General features: G+C 38.1%; 1 protein-coding gene across 4 annotated transcripts in view; it reads left to right on the top strand.

The window, feature by feature from the left end:
• Positions 1-27,222, top strand: part of LOC131678499 (uncharacterized) — a 354,661-nt gene that overhangs the window by 193,197 nt on the left and 134,242 nt on the right. For all 4 annotated transcript variants that reach the window (XM_058958693.1, XM_058958691.1, XM_058958690.1 and 1 more), the window contains exon 2: positions 6,842-6,883. The gene's annotated coding sequence lies outside the window, so the exon portion shown is untranslated. The remainder of the gene's footprint in view (positions 1-6,841; positions 6,884-27,222) is intronic.

The raw sequence follows: 27,222 nt of genomic DNA, 5'->3' as shown, positions 1-27,222 counted from the left end.
GTTTCTGTTTCCGCTCCGCTGCGAACATACACTTCATCAAACTGGAGAGAATCCAGTATCGTTGCTTGCGCATTGCCTTGGGTTGCATGCACTCGACCCATACGATGAGTCTCGAAGTGCTGGCGGGCGTTCTTCCGCTAAAAAATCGATTTTGGGAACTCTCATATCGATTGCTCATCCGATGCGACATTCTGAACCCGTTGGTGATTGAAAACTTCGAGAGGCTCGTCGAGCTTAATTCTCAAACCCGATTTATGGGCTTGTACTTCGACTACATGGCACAGAGCATTAATCCTTCTTCATATACTCCCAACCGTGTTCGTTTCCTCGATACTTCTGATTCTACTGTATTCTTCGACACATCCATGAAGGAAGAGATTCGTGGAATCCCGGACCATATACGCCCGCAAGTGATCCCCAATATATTTTATAATAAATTCCGAGAAATCGACTGTGACAAAATGTTCTACACTGACGGATCAAATCTCGATGGGTCCACTGGCTTCGGTATCTTCAACAATTCAAGCTCAATGATCCTGCTTCAGTTTACGTCGCAGAGTTAGCTGCAATTCAGTACACCCTTGGGATCATCGACACTCTGCCCACAGATCACTACTTCATCATTTCGGACAGCCTCAGCTCTATCGAGGCTCTTCGTGCGGTGAAGCCTAAAAAGCAATTCCCGTATTTTCTGGGGAATATACAGGAGTCCTTGTGTACGTTATCTGCAAAATCTTATCAGATTACCCCTCTCATTGTTCTATCCCGGGCAATGAAAAGGCCGACTCATTAGCAAAGGTGGGCGCATTAAATGGTGACATATACGAAAGACCAATCTGCTTCAACGAATTTTTTAGTATTTGTCGTCAGAGGACACTCAACAGTTGGCAAACCTCGTGGAGCAACGGGGAACTTGGACGATGGCTACATTCGATTATCCCAAAGGTATCAACGAAGCCTTGGTTCAGGGGGATGGATGTGGGTCGCGATTTTATTCGTGTAATGTCCCGACTTATGTGCAACCACTACACCTTAGATGCACATTTGCGGCGTATTGGGCTTACGGAGAGTAGTCTGTGCGCTTGTGACGAGAGCTATAACGACATCGAGCACGTTGTCTGGGTATGCGCCTGGTATTTGGACGCCAGGTCTCAGTTAAAGGATTCCCTTCGGGCCCGAGGTAGACCACCCAATGTCCCAGTCCGAGATATGCTGGCAAATCGTGATTTCCCCTATATGTCTCTTATTTATACTTTCATAAAAACGATAAATATCCCAATTTAGCCCCTCTCTTTTTATTTCTCGTTTTTAGAAGTTTCCTCTTGCCGTGTGGAACCGATAAGCTCCAGACTGCCACTATGTAACCGCCGTCGCCCTTATCACTACGGAATTTGAAGTGAGAGCGACTCGAGGTCCGAAGGATTCCCTTTGAAGGATTCCCCGCGGGTCCGAAGAATACCATCCGCCAATCCGATCTACTAGACTGAGGCGCAAATTTGTTTTGCTGATCTCCCGTTTGCCCGAAAGTTGCAAGTTTTGCTCTTCTCTACCGGTCACCATCTACGCCTTCTCTCCCCTGTCCTTGATACAACTACTTCTACGCCGATTTTGGAAATGACCAAGCATAAGTATCCGATAAAAAATCAAATTTGTATTCCGTATTCCTAGTTTAGATAGTTGTAATTTCTACTCTTTATTAAAACTATTGTTCCCCATCTTGTAAATAGAATTGTATCCCTAGTTTTAAAACATCTATGAAATTTTTCATAAATATTTGTTTCCCCTTTTGTGTACCAAACTATATTGCTAGTTTTAAGATAACTGTAAATATTTCCTAAAAAACTATTACTATTGAATTCCTTGTTTTAAAGTTTTTCATAAAAAAAATCTTTTGCCCCCTCTCTTATATATAGAATTTTTTTTTCTAGTCTTAAGATAGCTGTAATTTTTTTCTCTTTTATAAAAAAAAATATTTCAACATTGTAACCTCCTAGTTTTAAGATATTCAAAATGTAAAAACAAAAGAATTCGCCACCGCCAAGCCAACGCATTTGTGCCTATCAAATAAACGAAATGAATAAAAAAAAATATTATAAACACACTAATAAACAATTATTATTGACTTTAAGACAAGAAATCACATTCTTTACTAATTAGGTCGCATCTATGTATTTCTCTATTTCGGTTATTCCGTGAACTAAGGTGGGCATTTCGCTAAGTACTACTTTCGGTCAAATAACTTTTGGACCAAAACCAGTTGGCCGAACGGCATTCGGCCAAATGGAATTCACCCAAACGGCATTCGGTCAAACAACATTTGGCGAAATGAGTTACGGCCAAACGGCAATGGCCCTTCGACCAAATGAGCCGTTCGGTCAAATGACTCATTCGGCCGAATGACCCATTCGGCTAAAGGACACATTCAGCCAAATGAGCCATTCCGCCAAATGACTCATTCCGTCAAATGACCCATTTGGCAAAATGACTTATTCGGTCAAATGACCCATTCGACCAAATGACCCATTCAGCCAAATGATCCATTCGACCCAATGATTTTTTGGCCAAATGATTTTTCAACCAAGTGACAGTCGATCAAATAGCATGAAGCTAAACAGCATTCGGCCAAATCGCCGAACACCATTTATGGTAGTTCATTTGCGGCAAAGACTACATATTAACCCATTCCTGCCCATGTTGTTTGTGGACAACAACGTTTTTAAACAGCTATAACTTTTGATTGAGGCGAGATTTTCTCACAAAAACAAGTAAGGCACATTAATGTGATTATTGCCTTTAATTTGAGTAATAAAAGTTACAAGGATCAGCTCTAGAACTGAAGTTAATGCAATTAGTCTGATTGGATTCCGAAGAAGCAGTGCTGCCAAGGACAGTTTACGTTGACGACGGAAAATGATTTTTTCATATATCTTCGTTATGATGCAATATTATTGAAAACTGATAAAATTTATCAATTTAGACTGTCGTTGGCTACGTTTTCCACGTTATTGGACTATTGTAATTATTCTAAGAGAATTGTATTGAACATTAGAAGGTAAAAATTGAGCAGCTTTTAGCACTGCCATGGAAGCACCTATCTCTATGAAAATAGGCTTTTCGTGTTTCTTGACCCCACCGTTTTCAAGGAAAAATTGTTTTGAAACCCTACATGCACTAAAAAAAAGTTGGGCATGAAAGGGTTAAGAAGACTGATATCTCTTTCCTTCCCCCATATAAACGAGAAGCGACAGAGGTTACAGCACCTCTATTGTCTGGAGGTAGGAAGCTTAATGTAAAAGTGTATATGTGTGTGTGCATCACAATGGGAAGTACCACCTTTACCCGCAAGTGGCGTTGCTGTTACTGTCTCCAGATTCTGGACAGAGTTGCCCGTCTTCTTGATATGCAGTCTTCGTTTGCGATCTAACGGTTGTAGAAGATAGTCCAAATAGATAAGTTTTATTTATTTTCAATCACCTTGCAAGACAACATGGATCAAAATTTCATTTTTCATTTTCCATGGCAGCACTGCTCCAATGGAATCGAAATGGACTAATTGCAATAATTTCAGTTCTACGGATTAATAGTTATAACTTGCTCAAATGAATGGTATTAGATCCAGTTAGTAGCGTTGCTTATATTAATATTTTATCTGACAATTCACCGAAATAATGGGATGTTATGAAAATATCACATATGGAGTGCTTCACAGTTTCGTAAAAGTTTCGTTTTTTGACATACACTAAAACGCAAGGCGGGCCTATCAGTCCCTATGTGCATTTCAACATCAGTTGTGCTTTCTATGATACAAATAATTTTTCTACAACGTAAAGTGATTAATACATTTCAGTTTTTATAGATATTTCTATATAATTTAAAATTTCTCGATCAAACGCACGCATGCTCGTTAAGTTGTATTTTGTGACAAGTGGTTGCTTTAAACACAACCTAAATTGTTGGCATTAATAAAGTATATCCTTGAGAAAATTTTCGTAAAAAAATCAGATCAGCACTTTTTTGCTTTAAAGTATATTATCAATTCAAAGTTACATTATTTGAAAAGTATCAATGCTGCAGACTATTTAGTAACACTAATAATAAATGCAGTCAATTGACGTCATTCAGGTAAGAAAATGAGCAAGTGGCAAATGATGTGAAAAATCATGGAACCGCAGAAGGAAATACTGAAAAACATGTTTTTTTCAGCAGCTGCGTCTAGTTTTGAACTTGAATATTACTTCTTCGTTGTCCTCGTCGTCACCAGAGTGTGGAATTGAAGTTGTGCATTCCGGCTCACGTTGTTGCTTAGTTGTGCGACGATCTCGTTTACGCTTCGGAACATTTTTTTTTCGATTTTCCTTTTTCATCTATTTTTCAATCATGTTTTTTCGATTAGCTATTTCAACAACTCCTTAAAATATTGTATTATTAACTCACATGTAATATCTGACGCGGTCTCATTAATAACGAGTACTTTCCTATGACACGAGCACGTAATGTTTCGAACAGAACCTTCAATTGTTTAGAGGCTGATCGAATACTAGCGCCATCTTGGACAAATGCAATTGCGTTATTTTTAACGTTTTTCGCACAAAATTACCCACAATTTTCCTTTCAAAATAATTCAAATTTACATTATAGTAGTGACCTATAGTACCCCTAAACGGCTGACCTGTTATGCCTCCAAGCGTATGTTTCATGTTGATATCCGTTTTTTTCAAAATCAAAATTATCGAAAAACCAACACAACAATCGTGTTCAGCATTAATTTTTTACGTAAGTCAAAACTCACTTGAAATTTTTTTTTGCATTGATTATATATACCACTTTTGGCACTGTCTCAATTGGAGATTTAATGCTTGCCTCTCGGAAGATCTAGCTTAGGCTTGCGGAAGTTCCTTATTCCATCGGTTCCATCATATCAACTTCGCAGTATTAATAACCTACAATATAATCGCTCACGCAAAAGTATTAATTGTGTTTGGACGATGGCGAAATCCAAGGCTCTAATAGACGACCTGGCACCAGATGTCTGCGATATGGCTATTAAACAGTTCATTTCACAATACGGGCAAGTGAAATCTATTATGGATGATACATGGAGAACAAATTATCATCGGGTATCATTGGGTGTGTTTTGGTCAGAACGCAGTTGGACCGATGAATACCTGACCCTACAATGTAAATTGCAAGGCACTAGCATCAGTCAAACAACGCTGGGCACATATCAAGCATAAATTCTTACGTGTCGGCTCGGTGATGATACGGTACACTACGGACAACAATGTAAAGAAATCGTTAATGAAAAATCAGCTACGGAAAACAAATCTATAACACAGTCATCATCCCGACTACTTCAACCGCACATGATTGCCAAATTTTGTGGCCAAATTTTCCAGCTATGACAACATCTGCAGAAACTGTGACCAGCACCGCGAAATCGACAGCCAGCCTCGAATATATCAAAAAACACAAAAATTTAAAAAAAAGGTCGGATCGTTGTTTATAAACGACAAGAAGGTAATGTAAGGCCAACCTGCCAATATATCGTCTCCTTTGTCCAAAAGGGCCATCTGCTTCAAATTGTATTGTTTTTAAAGAACTGCTTCTTCGGGAAAAAATTTAAAATTGGAAGGCTTTGATGTTTAAGATGTGAATATATAAAAAGAATAGCTGTCAGCCCTGGGGATTATCATTGTAGCATTCATAAGCATTCAAAAAAGGTCGGATCGTTGTTTATAAACGACAAGAAGGTAATGTAAGGCCAACCTGCCAATATATCGTCTCCTTTGTCCAAAAGGGCCATCTGCTTCAAATTGTATTGTTTTTAAAGAACTGCTTCTTCGGGAAAAAATTTAAAATTGGAAGGCTTTGAAGTTTAAGATGTGAATATATAAAAAGAATAGCTGTCAGCCCTGGGGATTATCATTGTAGCATTCATAAGCATCTGGGCATTATTTTTACGAACCACTTAAAAAATGTAAGAGATAACAGGCTACGTGGGTTTCAAGATTTAACAGAAAATGAATAATTTTACATCTATCCTTAATTTGCGTGCTATTATTATTGTATTACGGTATGCCTTTAGCCCAGAATCCATTAATGTTGAATAGTCTGCTTTCAATCTTTATATTTTTTTTCTAACACGAAAGTAAACCTTGAATAGAACAGTTTTAAAACCAGTGTTATTCAACACGTCAAATCATATAAACCTCACTTTCGAGCCGTTCTGGCATTTTACTCTTTTATAGTCATCGACACTGTTTCAGTATAATCTCGTGTGTCACTGACCTCCACTGGGTTGCACATTGCATTCCACCTTTCAAAGCAAATGAAATTGACATTTATTCATGCGGGCTCTGCCCGGTGGCTGGAATCTTTATTCCGCCACATCAGCACAGTTTAAAATATGTGGCAAAAAATATCAACCGACAATCGTCAGTCAGTCTGTCAGTCGGTTTAGTCAAACGAAAAGCCACCCCCGCCCCATTTCTGATGGCGGCGGCGAATGGTTGAAAAACTTTTTCCGCTTTGAATATAATGGCAAACTACTGCTGCGGGCGGGGAAACAAGTGAATTGGCACTTTCTTGAACAAATGAAAAGATTTACGCCCGCAGATAGCGCCGGAAGAAACTGTAGCAAAGATCCGCCTTGTTATACCATCACCACCACCCTCGTCGGGTTAGAAACCTTTACCCCGGGTGAAGCGGAAAACAATTGAATGTGGATTATTGTTTACAAATCTTGCTCGCGAAATCTAGGAAATAGTTTTATGCTGCGCATTTTCTTCATAGATTAACAATTTTAAAATAATCTCTTTTTTTCCAATTTATTCCTTTTCAGCTATCCTCATTCAACATCCAACCGAAAGTGCACACATTCAAAGTAAGTACGTACGAATAGTAAGCATTTTCCTCGATTGCATTTCTCTCGCTCCACTGGGGGGTTCAATTGAGCAAACATTCGATGAATATAAAATTGCCAACTCCTCCGAACGGGGACACTGATGCAATTTCCACGCTTCCAAACGAAAATATTCAAGTCACGAGCTCCGCATCTTCAGGTTTAAATCCCACCGGGGCGCTTCTATTCCGCTCCCATTAGGTCGTCGTAAATTTTAATAGCAATAAAATCAAATGTTTTATTTTACGCTGACCTGGTTGCACGTTTGATGGGGATCAACTTGTTCCATTTAGAAGATGGCATGTAGTGGCAGCACACCACCACTTGGTAATGATGCGACTGACCGAGAACTTTGCCAATCGTTAAAACAGTAATTGACTCGTTTCTACCAACAATGTTCAAACATTAGCGAAAAACTACTTGACTCTGGATGCTATGCTTCTGGTAGTAGATTGAAGATAATACCGTAAACTTTGCTGCATTCGGAATTAAAACTTTATCTCGTAAAGTGGTGTGATGGAGAGCTTGCGCGGGTAGAACCCTTCTCGGTATCTAAATAGAATATACTGTACAGAATGTACGTAACCTCTAGATATGTCTACCAGCTAGTGGTTCAACTAGAGGATTTTTTTAATTAAATGCTCAATTTTAATTTATCTTTGATAAAATAAACTGTTCGACGAAAAAACTAGAGTGTCCTGAGACCGCATATAACTTTTCGAAAAGCAGAAAGAAAATGATGGAAAAAGTCATTCAACGTTTCGTATAGTACGTCGGGATCGGTTTTATTGAACACTTAAAAATGTTATCGATTAAAAAACCGATTTAATCCACCTAACAGTGAGATGAAACATTTCTTACATATACCACTGTAAGAACATTCATTAGTTTGCAAAACTCTTGCGAAGTAGGCACCCAACTAGAGGGGGGATGAACACAGTTTCGAGTACTGCACGAATAAAACATCGAATATACTGAATAAATTATGGCAAATGCTTTAAAACAAATGAAATTAAAAATTATTAACCCATAAAATGAAAAAAAATCATCAAATTAATAAAGTTAGTAGAATGATTATAACTAAAATAAATAAATCAAATTAGTTCAGCTCACTAAATGTACAATTTGACGATATAGAAAAAAATTATAAAATTATAGACTAATTTAACTAGTTCAAACCAACCAATTCGATGAAACGAATGACTGAGCAAAATTAATAAAATGAAGCTGAATAAAATGTATGAACTGGTAAAAACTAATAAAACGAATAATATTAGAAAAAAGGAATGAAATGAAGAAAATGAAAAAATAAATAAAACACACATAATGAATAATATGGATCAAAATAATAAAATCAAAATGAATAGAATGAATGAAATAAACAAAATGAATGGAATTGATAAAACGAATAAAAATAAGCACAAAAATAAACAGAATAAAATAAATTAAATCATTAAAATAAAAAGTCAGGCGACATTAAAAAAGTTACAAAATTAATAGAATAATTTAAAATTAATCATGAATTTTTATATCATTAGCATTTAGGTCGTGTTTTTTATAAAAGTCGTGTAAGCTACCTTAGATTTGAAGTGACATGATAAATATTTATCAGAAGCATTATTAATTTCTGCGATGTGCTTGTTAAACCGAAACTCTAATTCTATTTTTTTTTGGTTTGTCAAATATACATTTTATCGCAGAGAGAACATGTTATTTCGTATATTTCATATTAGCTTAGCGTGCCTATTGGATCTTTAGTGGAGCCTTGTATTGATTTTATCTGGTACTTTCTACTATCTAGTATATATTTTGCACTATCAAACGTACAAATTTATTGAGATGTTGGAAGCCATTAACAACATCCATTAAATAATCTAGTTAACACATGAGGAAGAGAAATAAAACAAAATGCGTTTTTTTTTTCTTCTTGTAACAGGGTCACATACAAGTACCGAAAAAACTATGCCAAATACTTCAAACCATTTTTATCAGCATAAAATGGCTGTTTTTGTCATATCACATCTATAAAATGCTCAATTTACCATTAGGAGAAAAAGCAAAAATAGGGAAACAGAATTCATTTTCCAAATAGGCTGGCTCAACGGGTATCCAGAGCAAATTAATCAGTGTTACAGTGATTGTGTACTTTTCAAGACATCTAGTATAGGTTGTAGATCTCATCAAATGCAACACAATACAATGTATGAAAAATGTCGTATACCCTCAAAATCTTCATTTATAACAAAAAAAACGATTTTTTGAAATTTTCCGCACCAAAAAAAAAATTACGCTGTCATTTTTCAACCGATTTTAAATTTTTCAAGTGGAAAGAAGAAGAAATTATATTTTTATATGCGATTTTGGGACAACAATATGAAAGATACCATTATTTTGCTGTTTTTCAATAAAAAGATAAAAATAGCTCAAAATTTTATTAGGAGAAGTCTTTTTTTTAATAAAAATTTAAGAAGAACATTTAATTCCGCATCCAATGACCTATTTTTGATAAGAATCGGTTCGAAAATGGCTGAGTTATTAATTTTTTTCCAAATTGGAATCCTGCTCGCATGAACTCGAAAGGGGTTAGTGAGGTATTGTCTCGCACTATAAGATGCTATAATTGTCTTCCGTTGTTTTATCAAATTTTATGTTCAAAGTTCACACACATACTTTTGAATGTATACGTAATCAAGCTAAAAACACGTTTTTTTTGAAAATTTTATATGAGACCGTCCCCTCAAAAGTTCATGTAAGCCAGTTTTTAATTTGAAAAAAAAATTAATAACTGCCATTTTTAAACCGATTTTGATCATAAATAGGTCGTTGGATACGGAATTAAATGTTCTCCTTAAATTTCTATTAAAACAAAGACGCTTCCCAATAAAAATGATGAGCATTTTTTATATTATTTATGAAAAAATAGGAAAAAAATGATAACTTCATATTGTTGTCCCAAAACCGCATAGTACTTTTAACAAAAGAACCTATCATAACCTATCGTTGGAAAGGTTATTTCTTCTTCTTTCAAAAACACTCAAATTTAAAATCAGTTGAAAAATGACCGCGTGCCAAAAGTTCCGAATTTTTTTTTGTAGCACCGTGTAATCCATCAAAAAAAATCTAAGATAATTAACAAACACGCTCTCACAACACAACCCCAACAACTGAAAGTTTATAAAGGAAAGTAGTAGATTTCAACAAACATATGGCTTATTGACTTAGAATAATTAAAAAGTTTGGTATCATCATTTGTACAGTAATTCTCAGACAGTTCGGGTGTATATTTATTTCTGTGCGGTGTGCAATTAGACGCTTTCTCTCGGTGTTGCTTTGTGTCTTTTTCTCAAAGCCATACTCCTAAGTCTTTTGTTCACGCTTGAGGATTACCCGTGAGCTGCACCAGCTGGATCGATTCGTCGTTGAAAACCTGTTTAAAAATAAGTGTTTTTTATCTATTTAACACATTTATTGCACTCTCCCGTCCGCGCGGGCGCTGACCCCGAGCGTTGACGTTTTCGATGGTTTCCTCTCCGGATGGAAAAACGGAGGTCGAATTTCGACTTCCAAGGTTCCCGCGACCTAACAAACGGGTCTCGGCTGTGACCGAAATTTCAACTGTCCGCTCAGTCTAAGTCAAGATTTTATTAGCCAATTTCAAGCGAGGACTTTACGCGAGACTATGACGTATACTCCAGATGTAAGGGTAGAAATTGAAGGTGTCATCAACGATGGGAGTTTAATATGAGAGTTTCTGTAGCAGTACGGTATAGGCCGTTTTTAAGATCGCTTACTTCAGCTGGTGAAAATCCTGAATTGCAATCGTTTGAATTCAGTATTAATCGCGGGATCTGTCTGTTTGTACCGCTTGCCATGAATTGCTCTAATTGTAAACAATTGGGTCACTCAGCCACCCATTTCAGCAAAAAGGCCCGCTGTGGATAGAGCGGTGGAAATCACGGGAATGCTTCATACACAAAGAATGCTGAAAAGTGTCCTTACTGTGCAGAGAGTCTGCATGATCTCTCGGCATGTCCCGCGTACAAACTACGCGGGGATAAACTAAAACGTTCCAAGTGTTCTTTTGCCGAAATGTTAAACAAAGTTGCACTACCACCCTTAACGAACCGCTATACTCTTTTGACTTTGCATTAAAGTTGTCGCTTGTCAAGTATAATTCAGAGGCTTTGCATAGCTTGCATATATATGTCCCCCAAGATCGCGGTTGGGCATCGACTGCTGCACGGCATCATAGAATCCCTACCTGCAATGCTACTAGTTTTAAAAGACTTCGATTTAAAATATCACGAGAACTACCGCATTTCAGAAAACTTTTGTTAAGAGCATTTTGATTTGAAATAGCGTTTAGAATAATATTCAAAAAGAAATTGACTTTAAATAGCGTGAATTATAAAAATATGATGAAAGTTGTTAGGAAAACTTTTTTATTGAAAGCTTCTCCATGATCCAAATACCCTGAAAAAGCTTTTTTTTATTTCGATTATAGAGGTTTTAACCTTAAGGTCAATCGCCTTTTCGGGTTAGAAAAATCTCTTATGAATAATTTCTAACCCTATGTGCGGGGTCGGGATTCGAACCCTGGTGCGCTGCGTACAAGGCAATCGATTTACCAACTACGCTACGCCCACCCCCTGAAAAAGTTTCTTTTACGTCTTCAAAACGATAAACTTTAAATTGTTGACATTTTATGATTATTTAACGTGAATAAATTTTGAAAAGGGCATAATTACACGAATAAATTGGTTATCGATGCTATCGCATTTTGGAAGATTTTTGTTAGATGCATTTTAATTTAAAATGATACTTAGAATTATATTTTGTAGGTCGGATTTTTTTCAGTGTGGGGGGAAGGGTTTCAGCGTGAAGGAAAAACACTTTTTTACGAATATTTTTAGAACTTTGCGTGAAGCGAATTGACCAAAACTTTTGAACATTATAGTATATCATTTCTATAACATGCTGTAATTTTTCTATGCAAAAATATCGACAAACGACTCGGCGACGAAGGTTTTTGTAGTACCTCTCTGAAAAAACATGACTTGCGGTGTTAGCTGTCATTCCAAAACTACTTAACCGATTTCTTTCAAACTTTGCATACACATTCTATGTAAAAAATACCTAACACCTACGTTGAGTTTTTATGACAAATTTTTCAATTAAGGGTGTTTTACTCATTTTAAATAAAAATTACTATTTTTCACGAAAAATTCCGAGTAAACACCCTTTAAAATGAATTTTTTTTCGAGAGTTGCCCTACTAGAGCTGTAGACCTAGGTTCTCGGAAGGGCTCCTCGTCAGAATCACATACTACAATTTGCAGACGAGACAGGCAATGGTGCCCACTAAAACACTGCTTTAGGCCAATTGTAGCGGGCCGTGATTCTGAATGTGATATTCATTGTACGGTTCAGGTATGTGCGGGCGTAGGGACTCGCGATTGCGTGTATCATCGCGAAGAGCTCGAGCATTTGTATGTTAACGTGTTCGATCGCGTGTGCGTTTGTATGTCGCGTGTGCCAACGTGTGTGTAACTTGGCGTGCATAAATTCTATTTTATAACCGTGTGCCTTTCGCATATTCGCGTTTGTTCTTGGATAATCGCGCGCGGACCGTGAATCTAATACTTTATTTTTTGTGCGGCTAAGATGCTAAGATGAGTGAGATCTTCCATATCACTAGAGTTCCCGGTGATGTCGCCATGGAACGTGTGGTCTAGTGGATACGAGACTTATTTTTTGATTGGTCCTATCGAATTATGGACCTAAGTTATTAGGACAGAGAGTAATGGTTTCCGGACGTGACCGATTCATGAGCACGCGAAAACGGACGTTTGTAGGTTCGCGTTTGAAACTTCGTAAGTGCTAAAACGTGATCCTTATTACCGGGGTGTTATTAGATTTGCGCGATCGCGAACGTAGGTGTGAAGTTATTCATCGCGGAGGGCTTAAGCCACTGTGAGCCCCGGCCACGAATACCATTATCAAATTGTGGAAAAATGTTTGCAAACATGGCACACAGAAAAAGTCAATGCATGTCGACCCGTCAGTCGGCCACATCACCGCGCACAGACCAGTGGCTGAGCGTTTGTATGTGCAGGTGCAGAGTATGAAAAAACTCAAAACATAAAAAAGACGCATAAGCCCTCTGGGTCTCCTCAATGCACCACTATCGAGGCGTAATGCAATAACCATCTTTAACCTGCGAAATCCAAATTGTAAGGAACTTAAAAAATCCTAGTGATGAAACTGTGAATTTGATCCTGTATCAATATCTCAAACGCTATTGAATGTTACGTTGGAAGGTATAGGTTCGTTCAGCCACGTTCGCACCTGAACACCGTTCAGAATATGCCAAAGAAAAAGTTTCTCGAAGTGTCATTTGTGAACGGATTCCACTTCTCCACACTTCTTTTAACGCTCCGGCACTCGCGCGAATGGCTCCCCGAATGAGCAGCCGCTGGTGCTGGAAGAAGATTTCGCTAGAGTTTCGAAAGCTGTTGCACAAAATACAACGGCTCGAGTGCCGGATGGTTAATATAATCCGTACTAGTTAACGTTGCAAAATCGTGTACGCGAATTTCCGTCAGATCATTGTCCATTTCCACGAGGATCTTGGTTTTGATGTTTTCGTATTCGACGTCGTGTTGCAAACTGATTGTATGCAACGAAGCTTTCTGCTTCGGCTAGCGATTTGATGGTTACTAGTACTATATACCTCGTATGATATAGCTGTATGTGTGACATTTCTGTAAGCACAAGTTCCATTTTCTCAACTGTTATCAACTGTTCCACCTTGCGCACTGCGGGTCTAAGACGGATCTGCCAAAAATGTGTTTTCCTGTAATGGGCACAATTTCTGTTATGATTCATTCATTTCACTTGCAATTGGGGGCGACGGGACTTTGCAGTTTAGTATAAATGTACACACTAAAGCGGAGTGGCGCGGGTAGTATTTTGTTTGTTTGCTATTCACATACTTTCTGACTTCTGTTCTATGCGAGATGATGAAACAGACTGATGTCAGAGCAAGTAATATCCTGATATCAGACAAAAATGTGAAAGTGGATTTCTTCATTTCTCTCCAATTTCAACCTACAGAGTGTCAAAGTATATGTAGGTACTAGAACCTGAGCATTTTTTTAATATGTTTCATTAAAAATTACACTTCAAATATTACGGCCGATTCGCTGCTGAAGTGTCTTGCTCTAATCCATCAATGTAACCAATAGTGTCCCTAGCATACTTTCACGGTCAGCCTGACTTTTCCATTGAAGTGATCCCTTAAAGCTAGATTTTCGCTCCTCTTCTGTTCGGAGCGACCTTCTACGCCTAGATTCAACGATTGACATAGTACTAAACAACGGGCAACGATGCAGAAAAACAATTGTACCACTCAACAAGTTTCAAGGATTGTCGTTACAATGCAAATGCTTCTTGAGCCCGACCTCGAGTTGCTTCCGCTTACAACACATGCAAAACTTCTTGATGACATAAAAAACCGTAAACTCTAATTTGTCTCCATGAGCTCCGGTCTAGAAATAGAACTACAAGGGGAAGAAACATTCGAGTGCACTCGTGAATAGACACTTGAGATTATTTGCACGTTTAGTCGTCGGTCGGTTCGTTAGCATCCCCCATCGCCGTAGGTCGGGCCTCTAGTTGGCTCTTGTCTTATTTCCGGTAGAAAATTTCTCTGCAGCGCAGAAGAAAAACGCAACCTTGATTATATCGGATGCACCTTTTCCACTTCAGCAAGTTCGGTTCAGGGTTTCTCTGGTGCACCAACAGACAGTAGTGCATCAAAGATACCGTTTGTTCTTACGACATAGCTGTTTGTTCAACATCTGCATAGACCGAGAGACAAGAACGTGTCGCGACGTTCGAGCTTCTTATTTCGTTGTCGGCCGAAAAAAAAACTTCCGCAAGATTACCCATGCGAAAGTTGGCATCTCGGAAGCAGTTCATGCTATTTGAACTTCTAATAGCTACTTTGCGCTGCCTTCGTCGACTGTTTTCATCGAAGCTACTTTTAAAAGTCACGATCGTTTGTTCTCCCGTTCAGGCGAGACCTGCAAAATACCTAATACAAAAAGTCACTCACCATTAGCAGCGAGCGGCAACAAAATTCTTCATGCGGAAAATTGGCTTACACTCCGTTTCCATGTGCAACACCACCAGCAGCGCTGCGGAGCGGAATGGAAGGGGCAACTTTCCTCCACTGTCTTCGTAATTGATGCCATTTTAACCTGATAAATATTTAAATCTTATCCGTTTTATCTTGGAATAAATTGAAAATAAAGAGTCATAAGTCAGCCTTCGCATCTAAAGGGGGTAAAAATGCCTAACGTTAATTACATTTCCTCCATCATCCATTTGCCTACTTTCGAAGAGACTGGTTTACACAGCCGCCCAGGTCCACTATTGCCAGCTGGATGACATTGACTTATATAAAACGAATCGACCCATTTCACTACTTTTTACTTCGTCACAACACGTGCAACTCTGCATTGCAAATTTTACTGCTGAACGTAAGGTATGTACAGCTATAACGACTTGCAACGGTCACACAAAGTCGTCCTCGCCTCGGTGAGGCTGCCAAAACAGCTGCACCATAACCATACCTGGAGTGTGTCTGCACTGGCGGCAAGTCTAGTGCAACGGCGAAGGAGAGCGGATAGGCACAACAGGTGGATTGTGCAGTGTTTATGTTGGTATGCACGGTAGCAATATAATAATTTAATAACCGGACATATGAGCGGCATAAATTCGGTTGGGGCTGGAGGGTGGCTATGCAACTTGGCGCTCGGCTTCTTCTCGACGGCGCGATACCCATTCAAGTTCAAGTAGCTTGAACGATAGGACGTGCCGCTCACTCAGGTGACATTGAAAAAAATGTATGGGGAAGGTAAAACGTGAGTCTATTCGAAGAAGTTAATCACTGAAACGAACCAAAAATTCATCTTATTCTAATCAGTCTGTCAGTTCAGCGACATCTTCATAAGTAATTTACTGTTGACGACAATTACATAATAATCGCATACTTTCTTCGTCCTCCGCAGCAAATTCATCATTCCTATTATTCGCTCAATCGCAACATTTCGGTTCGTTTACCATTTTCTCAACCGACAAAATGAGTTCGTATTATATATTAAACACAGCAGGTGAACAAATAAAAATCACAAACAGACACAAAAACTCTGGATTCACTGTAGAAAACATGAGATGAATTTTTTTCTCAGCCCTTTTCTGCCTCTTCATTTATGCAGAAACAATTCCGCGCCCTGTCTGTTTGTGGTGAAAAGCCCCCTTTCCCCCTTGCTTCTTGCCAACGACGATAAGCCCGTAGCCAGTCAGCAGCATCCACATAACCTACGCGCGAACGTTACATTTTCGCTACCCCGGCCGTTTGAAATCGCATTTCGGGATGGGCATTTGAATGGCAGAGAGGCAGCATCAGGTGATTCAATGGGTGGCTCGTGGCGGGAAAGTTTTCCATGTCTTTAAAATGTCTAAAAAAGAAGTTGGAAAAAAGCGGCTCTGCCTCTGCACGATCTTCCCATCCTGTGAAATTGCTATCACGTGTGAAAGATCTCCCCGTCCGATATGGGAGTATTTAACTTTCAGTTTAATTTCTAATAAGTGAAGTTTGATTATTTTATTGCGTTTGTTTACTATCAGTGTTTCTTCAGGTAGAGGTTTTTTCCCTTCGGTTAAGGTGAATTAATTTCCTCGTGCCTCGTAACGTGGTTGATATATTGCAGTGCACTTGTTTTTTATTGTGCACCGCTCGAGTAAAACGATGTAAAACGATACCCGTGAGGAAAAGGTTCATAATGTTGAAAAACCATTTCATGAATCCCAACCCTGTACCTATTGGTATAATGCCACTAGTTAACTGCAGCAGACGACTCTACGTACATTGGGTATAACTTTTTATGCAATTTTCAAATCGGTTTTCTATTCGAAAAGGTCAAAATGTCCATTCAAACTAATGATTTTTGCAGCAAGTTTTATGTTGAACGCGTGCATTTTGACCCGTTTCACTCTGCCGGTTATTGTATCAGGATGTTCGGTGCATGTCTAGCGACGAAACAAAATGTGTGTGTTCATATGCTGGTTTTCCATATGAACAGATGCGTGCACGAGGCGTGGAAGTTTAACAAAGTGCTTTAACCTTACGGTTAACAGAGCAATTGTGTTTGGTGCGAACGCAGATGCACTGTCGATTATGTTTGTACACAATAGAAATAGAAGCGGTAGTTAGATTTCCTTATCGGCTGTTTGTGTGCTTGCTATACTTTCGATTTAACAGACGATTTGTAGATACTAGATAGAGTTTGAACTTTTGCATCAATTGTTTACTCTCACGATTAACCTACGGAAACAACGACTGAATATTAAAAGTCTTCAAAGATCACTACTGTCTTGCTGGAAGTAACAGGCAACACTGCCAGATTGCTCAATTGTTTTTTTGCGTGTTGTTTCAATTAAATTTATCAAGTGTAAAAACCGAGGGTCTGCCCCAAAGGGAAGAAGAGCGTGTCAGGATAAGAATAAGAAGAGTAGCAGATTTGACAAGCGCAAAACAGATTCAAGATAATCTGCATAAGGTGCATGCATGTGTGTACAATAATATTATTGGTGGCAAACGTCTTGAGAACCTCAAAAAGGCTAGCGCTAGTTTCTATGTTGAAAACATTGTTTTAATTAATTTTGATTTAAATAACTTCTTTTTTCTGGAAGTAAAGCAGTATTTACGCAATATAGATGTAGCCAATTGTAAAACCAAAACTCTCGCTTTATGTATGCCTATACCTTATCTGGTATCATCTTGGGTTTTCACGTCATTTGCAGTTTGACAAGACCAAAATTTGACAAGACCATAATTTGATGTTAGAACGGTCTATCCTTGAGAATCATCATAGGAAGGGCAATCCCTCGGTAAAAACCTACCCACAAGTACCTGCTTGTTGTTAAAGTAATAATAACATACAGATATCTTTGTGTAATATGGAAGATATACGCTTAAAAACAGTTAAGTGTGTATTTCGAGAAATCTGAGAAGTGATTATCAGTGAGTGAACGAGTGACATATATTGATGCGTCGTACCTCAGCGACCAAAGAAAGTATTATATTTTGTATTCTCACCGACCAAAAACAGATTCTCATCACGTTTTTTTTATACAAATGCAGTCTCACAAACATGACTTCGTCAGAATATTCACTGTATAATATTCGTTTTTTTGCGATGCCTACCGAGAGCTACCAAAAATGTGCGATGTTTTCTTCCAACAGTTTGAAACTTTTTTTATATATTATTTTGATTATATTGTTTTGTTTGCATTACATTTCTAATTTAGTATATTGAGTGTTCAGCCACAAGTGGTGACTTTTCATCCCTATTGTTTACAAGATTCAGTTAATTATTATTAAGTTATAATATGCTTTCGCAGTTAAGTATTTTTTTCAGTAGGATTTTTTAAACCTACTTGTCTTCTGAATAAGGAGCTAAACAAATCTTATAAACTAATAAACTATAAAGAGAGCTAATCGTTGCAATTGAAGATTGCAACGATTTTTGTCGGAAGTTTCTTATAATACTGTTCGTCATAATTTCTAATGTTTCTATGTTGGCAAGTTTGTGCAACTCATTTGTGCTAAACCAGGGAGGACGCTTCAAAATCATTTTCAGGATTTTATTCTGAATTCTTTGAAGCGTTTTCTTCCTAGTAGCACAACAACTTGCCCAGATTGGAACTGCATATAGCATTGCCGGTCTAAATATTTGTTTATAAATGAATAGTTTGTTCTTTAGGCAGAGCCTTGAATTCCTATTTATAAGAGGGTATAAATATTTTATATATTTGTTGCATTTTGTTTGGATTCCTTCAATGTGATTCTTAAAAGTGTGTTTTTTATCGTAAATCAAACCCAAGTATTTAACTTGATCTGTCCACGTTAAATCCAAACCATTAAATTTAATAGTATGGTTATTATTTGGTTTAAGAGAAGAAGCTCTTGGCTTATGCGGAAACACAATCAATTGTGTTTTTGCCGCATTAGTGGAAATTTTCCATTTTTTCAGGTAATCATTGAAAGTATTCAAGCTGCGTTGCAGTCGACTGCAGATAATACGAAGACTCCTCCCAGTGGCTGAGATGCTTGTATCATCACAGAAGAGTGACTTTTTACAGCCTGTAGGTAGATTTGGAAGATCAGAGGTAAAAATATTGTATAGTATTGGTGCGACGCTTGATCCTTGAGGGACGCCTGCTTTAACGGGTAGCTTATTAGATTTACAATTCTGATAAGAAACCTGTGGGGTACGGTTAGTAAGATAATTTTTAATTATCTTTATTATGTAAATTGGAAAATTGAAATCCCACATTTTGGCAATTAATCCTTTGTGCCAAACACTGTCGAAAGCTTTTTCGATGTCTAGAAGAGCAACTCCAGTGGAATAGCCCTCTGAGATATTTGCCTTTATCATGTTAGTTACTCTCACAAGTTGATGAGTAGTTGAATGTCCAATACGAATTCCTAACTGCTCAGGAAGAAAAATAGAATTCTCATTGATATGTGACATCATTCTAGTTAGGATGATTTTTTCAAATAATTTACTAATAGAAGAGAGTAAGCTAATTGGTCGATAGCCAGATGCTTCTGCTGGGTTTTATCTGGCTTCAAAATGGGAATAATCTTGGCATTTTTCCATCTTTCAGGGAAGTATGCTAATTCAAAACATTTGATGAATATTTTGAACAAGTATCTCATGGTGATTTCGGGAAGGTTTTAAGAAGAATGTTGAAAATTCCATCATAACCTGGAGCTTTCATATTTTTTAACTTTTTCATGATGGATTTGATCTTATCATAGTTTGTTTCAACAATATCGTCTAGAGACAATACTTGATTTGAAACGTTTTCATATTTTTGTAAGACTTCGGTTTCAATAGGACTCACAACGTTGAGATTAAAATTATGGACGCTTTCAAACTGCTGAGCAAGTTTTTGAGCTTTTTCTTCGTTTGTAAGAAGTATGTGGTCACCTTCCTTCAAAGCTAGAATTGGTTTCTGAGGTTTCTTAAGAACCTTAGAAAGTTTCCAGAAAAATTTAGAATTTGGCTTGATTTGTTCAACTTCTTTCGCGAAATTTTCATTTCTTAAGAGTGAGAATCTATGCTTAATTTCTTTTTGTAGATCCTGATAGATACATTTCATAGCAGGATCACGAGAACGTTGATATTGACGTCTTCGAACATTCTTCAAGCGAATCAGAAGTTGAAGATCGTCGTCAATAATAGGAGTATTAAATTTTGTCTGTGTTAATAATTTTCTAGCATCAACTATAGATATACTTAAATTTTGTAATGCCGTATCAATGTCAGCTTTATTTTGTAAATTAAGGTCATGATTAAAATTATTCTCAATATAAGTTTTGTACCTTTCCCAATTCGCTTTGTGATAATTGAACACTGAGCTTCTTGAGAAAGTGAAAAAGTTACTGGAAGATGATCAGAATCAAAGTCAGTAGGTCAATTCGCTACAAAGGTGACTTTGATCTGTCAAAACCAAATCAATTGTTGATGGATTCCTTACAGACGAATAGCATGTAGGACCATTCGGGAACAAAATTGAATAATAACCAACAGAGCAATCATTAAAAAGTAGTTCACCGTTGGAATTGCTTTGAGCATTATTCCAGGCTCGGTGTTTGGCGTTAAAATCACCGATTATGAAGAATTTCGACCGATTTCTTGTAAGTTTTTGTAAGTCTCCTTTCAAGAAATTCATTTGCTCGCCAGTGCACTGAAAAGGCAAATAGGCTGCAGCAATAAAAATGATACCAAGATCAGTTTCAACTTCGATACCCAAACTCTCGATCACCTTGGTGTCAAGAGACGGCGTAACGAAATGTTTGATCCTGCGATTAACCGCTATTGCGATTCCTCCGCCGAATCCAACAATTCGATCAAACCGATGAATAACAAAATTAGAGTTACTCTTCAATTTAATATTTGGTTTTAAAAAAGTTTCGGTCACAACGGCTATATGCACATTATGTATCCTCAAGAAGTTGAAAAATTCGTCTTCGCACGTTTTTAATGAACGAACATTCCAATTTAATAAATTTAAATGATTATTTAAAGTCATTGTTAAACTTTAATTTCATTACAATTTTGTTAGCAAATTCCCACCTCGCTTGAAAAGCTTCAAACATGGAGGTAGAATTTAACATAGTAATCATCATAGGCAACATAGACTCCTGTAAGTATTTTAATTTTTCTTCCGTTACGCTACCTACATCCATTGGACTAAAGGAAGCGTTGGATGCAAACGAGATTGAGGGCGTGGTAGTTGAAGCTGTTATTTTGGCATTGCTACCTGCCACTGAAGCATAAGATGACACACCATTATAGGATGGTGTGTCGGAGGTAGAAGAAGTTGTTAATCTATTTTGAATCGGATTTGGGCGTGTTTTCTTGAAGTGTACCTGAAGAAGTAGGTACATTTTTTATTTGTTGTTTTTGTTGTCTAGAACGAGAATTTATAATTTTTTCTCGAACAGGACAACCCCAGAAATTCGATTTATGATTTTCGCTACAATTAGCGCATTTGAAACTTTTTGTGGTTTTTTTCACCGGACAAGTATCTTTCGTGTGCGATTTATCACCACAGCTCATACATTTGGAATCCAAATGACAATTTTTTGTGCCGTGCCTAAAGCCTTGGCATCTACGACACTGGGTCAGATTTTGAATTCTGCCCCCATGTCGTCTATAATGTTCTATGCTATATTTCACCCTAAGGAGGAAAATTTGGTAAAAACCAAAATTTCTCACTAGGGTGAAAATTTGTTGGTATAAACCAGTCTTTGTACAGGAGGGCACAAATCCTTATTTCATACTATGTTGCGTTTCGGCTTCGCCTCATCAGAAACCGACACTAACGTATTGTCGGAATAGATTAGCGCCGGCTTGACGCAAATCCCTTAAAACTAAAACACACTATGTGTTTCCATCAAACGACTGATCAAACGTGATGTCCCGTTAGAGCAGAAGTTCTGTTTATGCCGATGAGACACAAGTGAAGCCGAAACTTGTCTTGGCTTAGCAGGCCTATGCGAAAGCACTATGCTATATTTCACCCTAAGGAGGAAAGCATAAACAGAACTTCTGCTCTAACGGGACATCACGTTTGATCAGTCGTTTGATGGAAACACATAGTGTGTTTTAGTTTTAAGGGATTTGCGTCAAGCCGGCGCTAATCTATTCCGACAATACGTTAGTGTCGGTTTCTGGTGAGGCGAAGCCGAAACGCAACATAGTATGAAATAAGGATTTGTGCCCTCCTGTACAAAGACTGGTTTATACCAACAAATTTTCACCCTAGTGAGAAATTTTGGTTTTTACCAAATTTTCCTCCTTAGGGTGAAATATAGCATAGTGCTTTCGCATAGGCCTGCTAAGCCAAGACAAGTTTCGGCTTCACTTGTGTCTCATCGGCATAAACAGAACTTCTGCTCTAACGGGACATCACGTTTGATCAGTCGTTTGATGGAAACACATAGTGTGTTTTAGTTTTAAGGGATTTGCGTCAAGCCGGCGCTAATCTATTCCGACAATACGTTAGTGTCGGTTTCTGGTGAGGCGAAGCCGAAACGCAACATAGTATGAAATAAGGATTTGTGCCCTCCTGTACAAAGACTGGTTTATACCAACAAATTTTCACCCTAGTGAGAAATTTTGGTTTTTACCAAATTTTCCTCCTTAGGGTGAAATATAGCATAGTGCTTTCGCATAGGCCTGCTAAGCCAAGACAAGTTTCGGCTTCACTTGTGTCTCATCGGCATAAACAGAACTTCTGCTCTAACGGGACATCACGTTTGATCAGTCGTTTGATGGAAACACATAGTGTGTTTTAATTTTAAGGGATTTGCGTCAAGCCGGCGCTAATCTATTCCGACAATACGTTAGTGTCGGTTTCTGATGAGGCGAAGCCGAAACGCAACATAGTATGTCTATAATGTTTCCACTTTACTCGCACGTGGAACATAAAACGTGCTTTTTCAAATACTTTCAAATTATTAACCTCATTACGGTTAAAATGAATTACATAAAGCTCCTGGATAATTCCAGAGCGTACTTGCGTGTTCTCGCCGCTAGCCTTTCTCTTCATAAGAATAATTTGTGAAGGAGAAAAGCCAAGTATATTTTTCAATTCACTGGATATTTCATCCAGGAGCGGATCCAGAAAAAAATTTCGGAAGGGGTCCAAAATTTCGACTTTGAAATGTTCATTGTACAATACGTAATATGTAATATCATCATTTAATTAATATCAGTTTTTATAATCGAATCTGGTTTGGAATAATTTTGAAATTAAAATAAAATAAATATTTTAAAATTTCTCAAGAAGTTAAAATTTTTCGGGGGGGTCCGGACCCCCAAGACCCTACCCCTGGATCCGCCAATGATTTCATCCAAACTTTGACCCTGAGGTAGCCCTTTCAAGACAGCCTTGAATGATCTATCTGTCTTAAAACCATATGAATAAAATTTATATAACTTCTCCGTAAGATACTGGAGTGGTCGTTTGTGGCCAATCAATTCCTTCGCTGTAACTCGACATTCTTCCTCTTCAGCCAATCTGAAAAGAGACTTTTACGTCCGGAAGGAACGTCGAAAGCTCAGTTCGAAAGGCTTTGAAGTCGGAGATCATCACTGTTATAGGCGGAGGTGATTGCGTTTTCTTCTCATTGGCATTATGCGCAATGCGAGGAAATTTAGAAATTTCATCAGCTTCACATTCGGATAAAACATCGAATGAGTTGCTGCAGTCAATTGAATTTTCGGGTGGAGAAGATACCCTTTTCCGTTTAGCTTTAATTTTTGGCACACGGCCTTTCTGGGAGGACCCAGGCATGTTGGAAGAAATTAATATTTCTTTAGGCCGAATTGTTCTTGAAAAATGTTTTAGTCTTGAAAAAGACTGATTGAGTAGAAAAAGTAGGTAGTCTTGAGAAAGACTAATTGTCGAAAAAATATAGCTAGTCTTGAGAAAGACTGATCGAGCGAAAATATAGGTAGCCTTGAGAAAGACTGTTGCTGTTGAAAAACTCTAGGTAAACCAGGAGCTATCAAAATTTGTGACCGGTTCGAACGAAGGTTCAAGCCGGTATGAGTTTGAAACTTAATAGCAGTTTTGGGAATGCTTCGAGCAATACAGATGTTTTATGATGAATTTAGTATCTCTTACCAATTCTCGGTTATTGCACAGAGACTTGGCAGTGTTTGTGGTTTACATGGGTGATAGAAAAATATGCTATTACTAAATAAAGTTCTTCGTGTACGTTTGCTTGTTTTGACGGATTTTTTCTGGAAGTCGTCATTAGTGAGAAGTATTATCATTGCGATTTATTTGTTGTGGTCGGAGGTGTGAAATGGCAAAGTCCATGCGAAAATCATCAACGTTTGCGAATAGTCTTAGGGATTTGATAGTGTTGGATATCCGTGAAGGAAGTATTTTTGTGGTGGAAGTGAGGAAATTTTCTTTGGAGAGTTATCGCAATTTACAATGGGGTTTCGCTGGAACGCCGGAATTATTTCATCCGCATCGCTTTTTTGGGCATTGATCGGGAGAGAAGGATACGTGTTTTCTCTATATTAATCCGTTGCGATTAACTAACTGTGTTGTCGCTTTTCAATGTTAGTAGGTTTTCAATTTCATATAACATTTTTTGAGAATTTTTGAACAAGGATTGAAAAGTCATATTTCATTATTTCTGCATTGAAACTGCGATAAAGTAAAAATCCCTCAGTCTATTTTCAACCACCAAAGGCATCAGTCACAATACCAGTGTCCTCTCTGCTGCTACCCAAGCCAGCGCAAGCAGTTGCTTTTTCTTGTGTGCTTTGTCTGAAGAACAAAGGGAACCGATACTATTATTCTATCAAGATGACTGAGTCTCGACAACAAAATGTGATTCTTCGAGCTAACACGGTGGCCATTGACTTCCGGTCTTTTCGCATAAGACCGAGAATTGGTGATGTGGAACATTTGCTGAAGGAGAAAATGCAGCTTCGGTTTTCAGACGTAAGTTTCATCCAGTTGGAGCACGTCAGACACGCGGTGCTGATAACGTTCAACAAATTCGCCCAAGCAAAAAGATTCATTTCGCAAAACAACTTGAAACACGTTCTGGATTGTGACACCGCAAAAATCAAGATCCCTGTGTATATGGATAACGGAAACGTGGAAGTTAAATTACATGATTTGGCACCACGTACTTGCAAAGTGGCCATTAAAAGATTCATGTCGTATTTCGGAGAAGTGGAATCCATTACGGAGGATACGTGGAGGAACTACTTTCCAGGCATTTTAAATGGGGTTTTTGTAGTGAGAATGCGGGTAGACCAACCCATTCCCTCCTACCTTACCTGCAGTACACAACAGAAGGGGGTGATACCATTATACAGCGAACTCTATGTACATATCAAGGACAAACTAACACGTGCCAGTTCTGTGAACAAACGGTACATTACGGACAACCCTGCCCAGAAACCGCTAAGAAAAGCTCATCTACAGAAAGAAATACCAACACTCAGTCTCCAATATCATTCCCTGAGCCACAAACGGTTGCCAAATTTGTGGCTGCTGTTCAAGCAATAATGACAACTGCGAAAGCCGCGTCAAGTACCACAAACTCAACAGCTAATTCCAGCAATGAGGGAGCAACTAGCAATGACGGAGGGTTCACGCTCGTGACCCGAAAGGGAATGAAGTTAGGAACAACACCTGATCGCGAACATCAAGGCAGTAACCCCGATGATGACCCGGACATGTGCAAAGACAACAGAAATACAAATGACCCCCATGGTATATTTGACGCGGATGCAAATATTTCCCCGATACGAAAACGGGTCTCCGCGCGCAATGGCAAATCGCGCGTACGGGATCGATCTTAGCATTAATTATTATTTTTATTGTTTACATCATGTAAATATATAAAAGACCCACGGCTCCGTGAAGCTAACGCCTTGAGCCGTGCCAAATAAACGAATTAAAAAAAGCAAAAATCCCTACCAAGATCATTTTATTACCCGATTCAATACCAATAATATATCGAACGAACATTAATAAAATGTCCGACAATGTTGGTTAACCGAAGAATACGTTGTTGGGTAAACGTATTAATACAACGATATTAATCTTTCTCTCTCTGTGATAACTCGATGAGGCCTTTTCTATTATATTGTGTTATACCCAGTGTAGTTTGTAGAATTCAAAATAAAACAATTTGTTCTTCAAAAATTGTCAATCCAGGATGCTGCTCGAAAATTCCTAGATAATTTTCTAATACTTCCACATATAATCATGGCTTGTGTGGTGGTTAGCTCGGTTCACCCGCGTCCTCTATCATCAAATTTTAGTATGGTGATTTGTCTATAGCGCTGTATTTGAAAATGAGCAAGTTTAGTTTTTTCCGCTCTTATTTTGTTGCGAATGAGCGTCTGCGTTTAATTTTATTCATTTTTGTCGAGTAAAATTTGAAAGGTATGTTCATCTGGTAGTTTTGTAAGGAAACGCGCAAAAGTTTATAAGTTTCTAGTTATCCGCTGGGTGGCGCCGACCAGGCTGATACATTTTTGAATTGAGCAAAATAGTTTCTTTATTTGGCCTATAAGAGGACTAACGCGTATGGTAGTTGGTATGTGTGGGGAGTGCGCATGGCCTTGTCTGAGAGGAGTACTCGAGAGCTGCCAGTTTGCGGCTGTCATGTCACGAAGAGTAAATGTTTGATTGACTTATTATTGATATGATTTTAATCCATTAAATCATGCTCGTTGTGGTGATTGTTCTCATTCCCATATTCTTGGTAACATCACTTTGAGTACCACATGCACTATGTTGTTAATTGCCATGTTTAGCACACTCCCAACAGTCGGCTGTCTGGGGTTTAAGTTACATTTCCTTTGCCAAACTGAGAATTTCCGAATAGGCGGTGGTCAGCTATTTTAGTCCGCGCCCCTTATCACCTATTTTATAAGGTGATTCATCAAAAGTGCAATCTCTGAGAATGATCCTTGGTTAAGCAACTAATTTTTCCGATCCTATTTTATTGCAAATAATTAAGTAGTTTTCATTTCTTTTTATTCTGAATTGCACATATTTTGTCGCATGTAATTTGAAGTATTCTTTGATTTGATGCCATTGTAAGGGAATACGTATCCGCCGGTTGATGCTAATCGAGCTTCTCAAATGAAAGGTGTTGCGCCCCCGTAAATGGCTATTAAATTTCAT

The sequence above is a fragment of the Topomyia yanbarensis genome, chromosome 2, assembly GCF_030247195.1.
Source record: "Topomyia yanbarensis strain Yona2022 chromosome 2, ASM3024719v1, whole genome shotgun sequence".
Classification (NCBI taxonomy): domain Eukaryota; kingdom Metazoa; phylum Arthropoda; class Insecta; order Diptera; family Culicidae; genus Topomyia; species Topomyia yanbarensis.
Note: the sequence above shows the minus strand (reverse complement) of the source record. Positions and strands in the feature narration are given on the sequence as shown.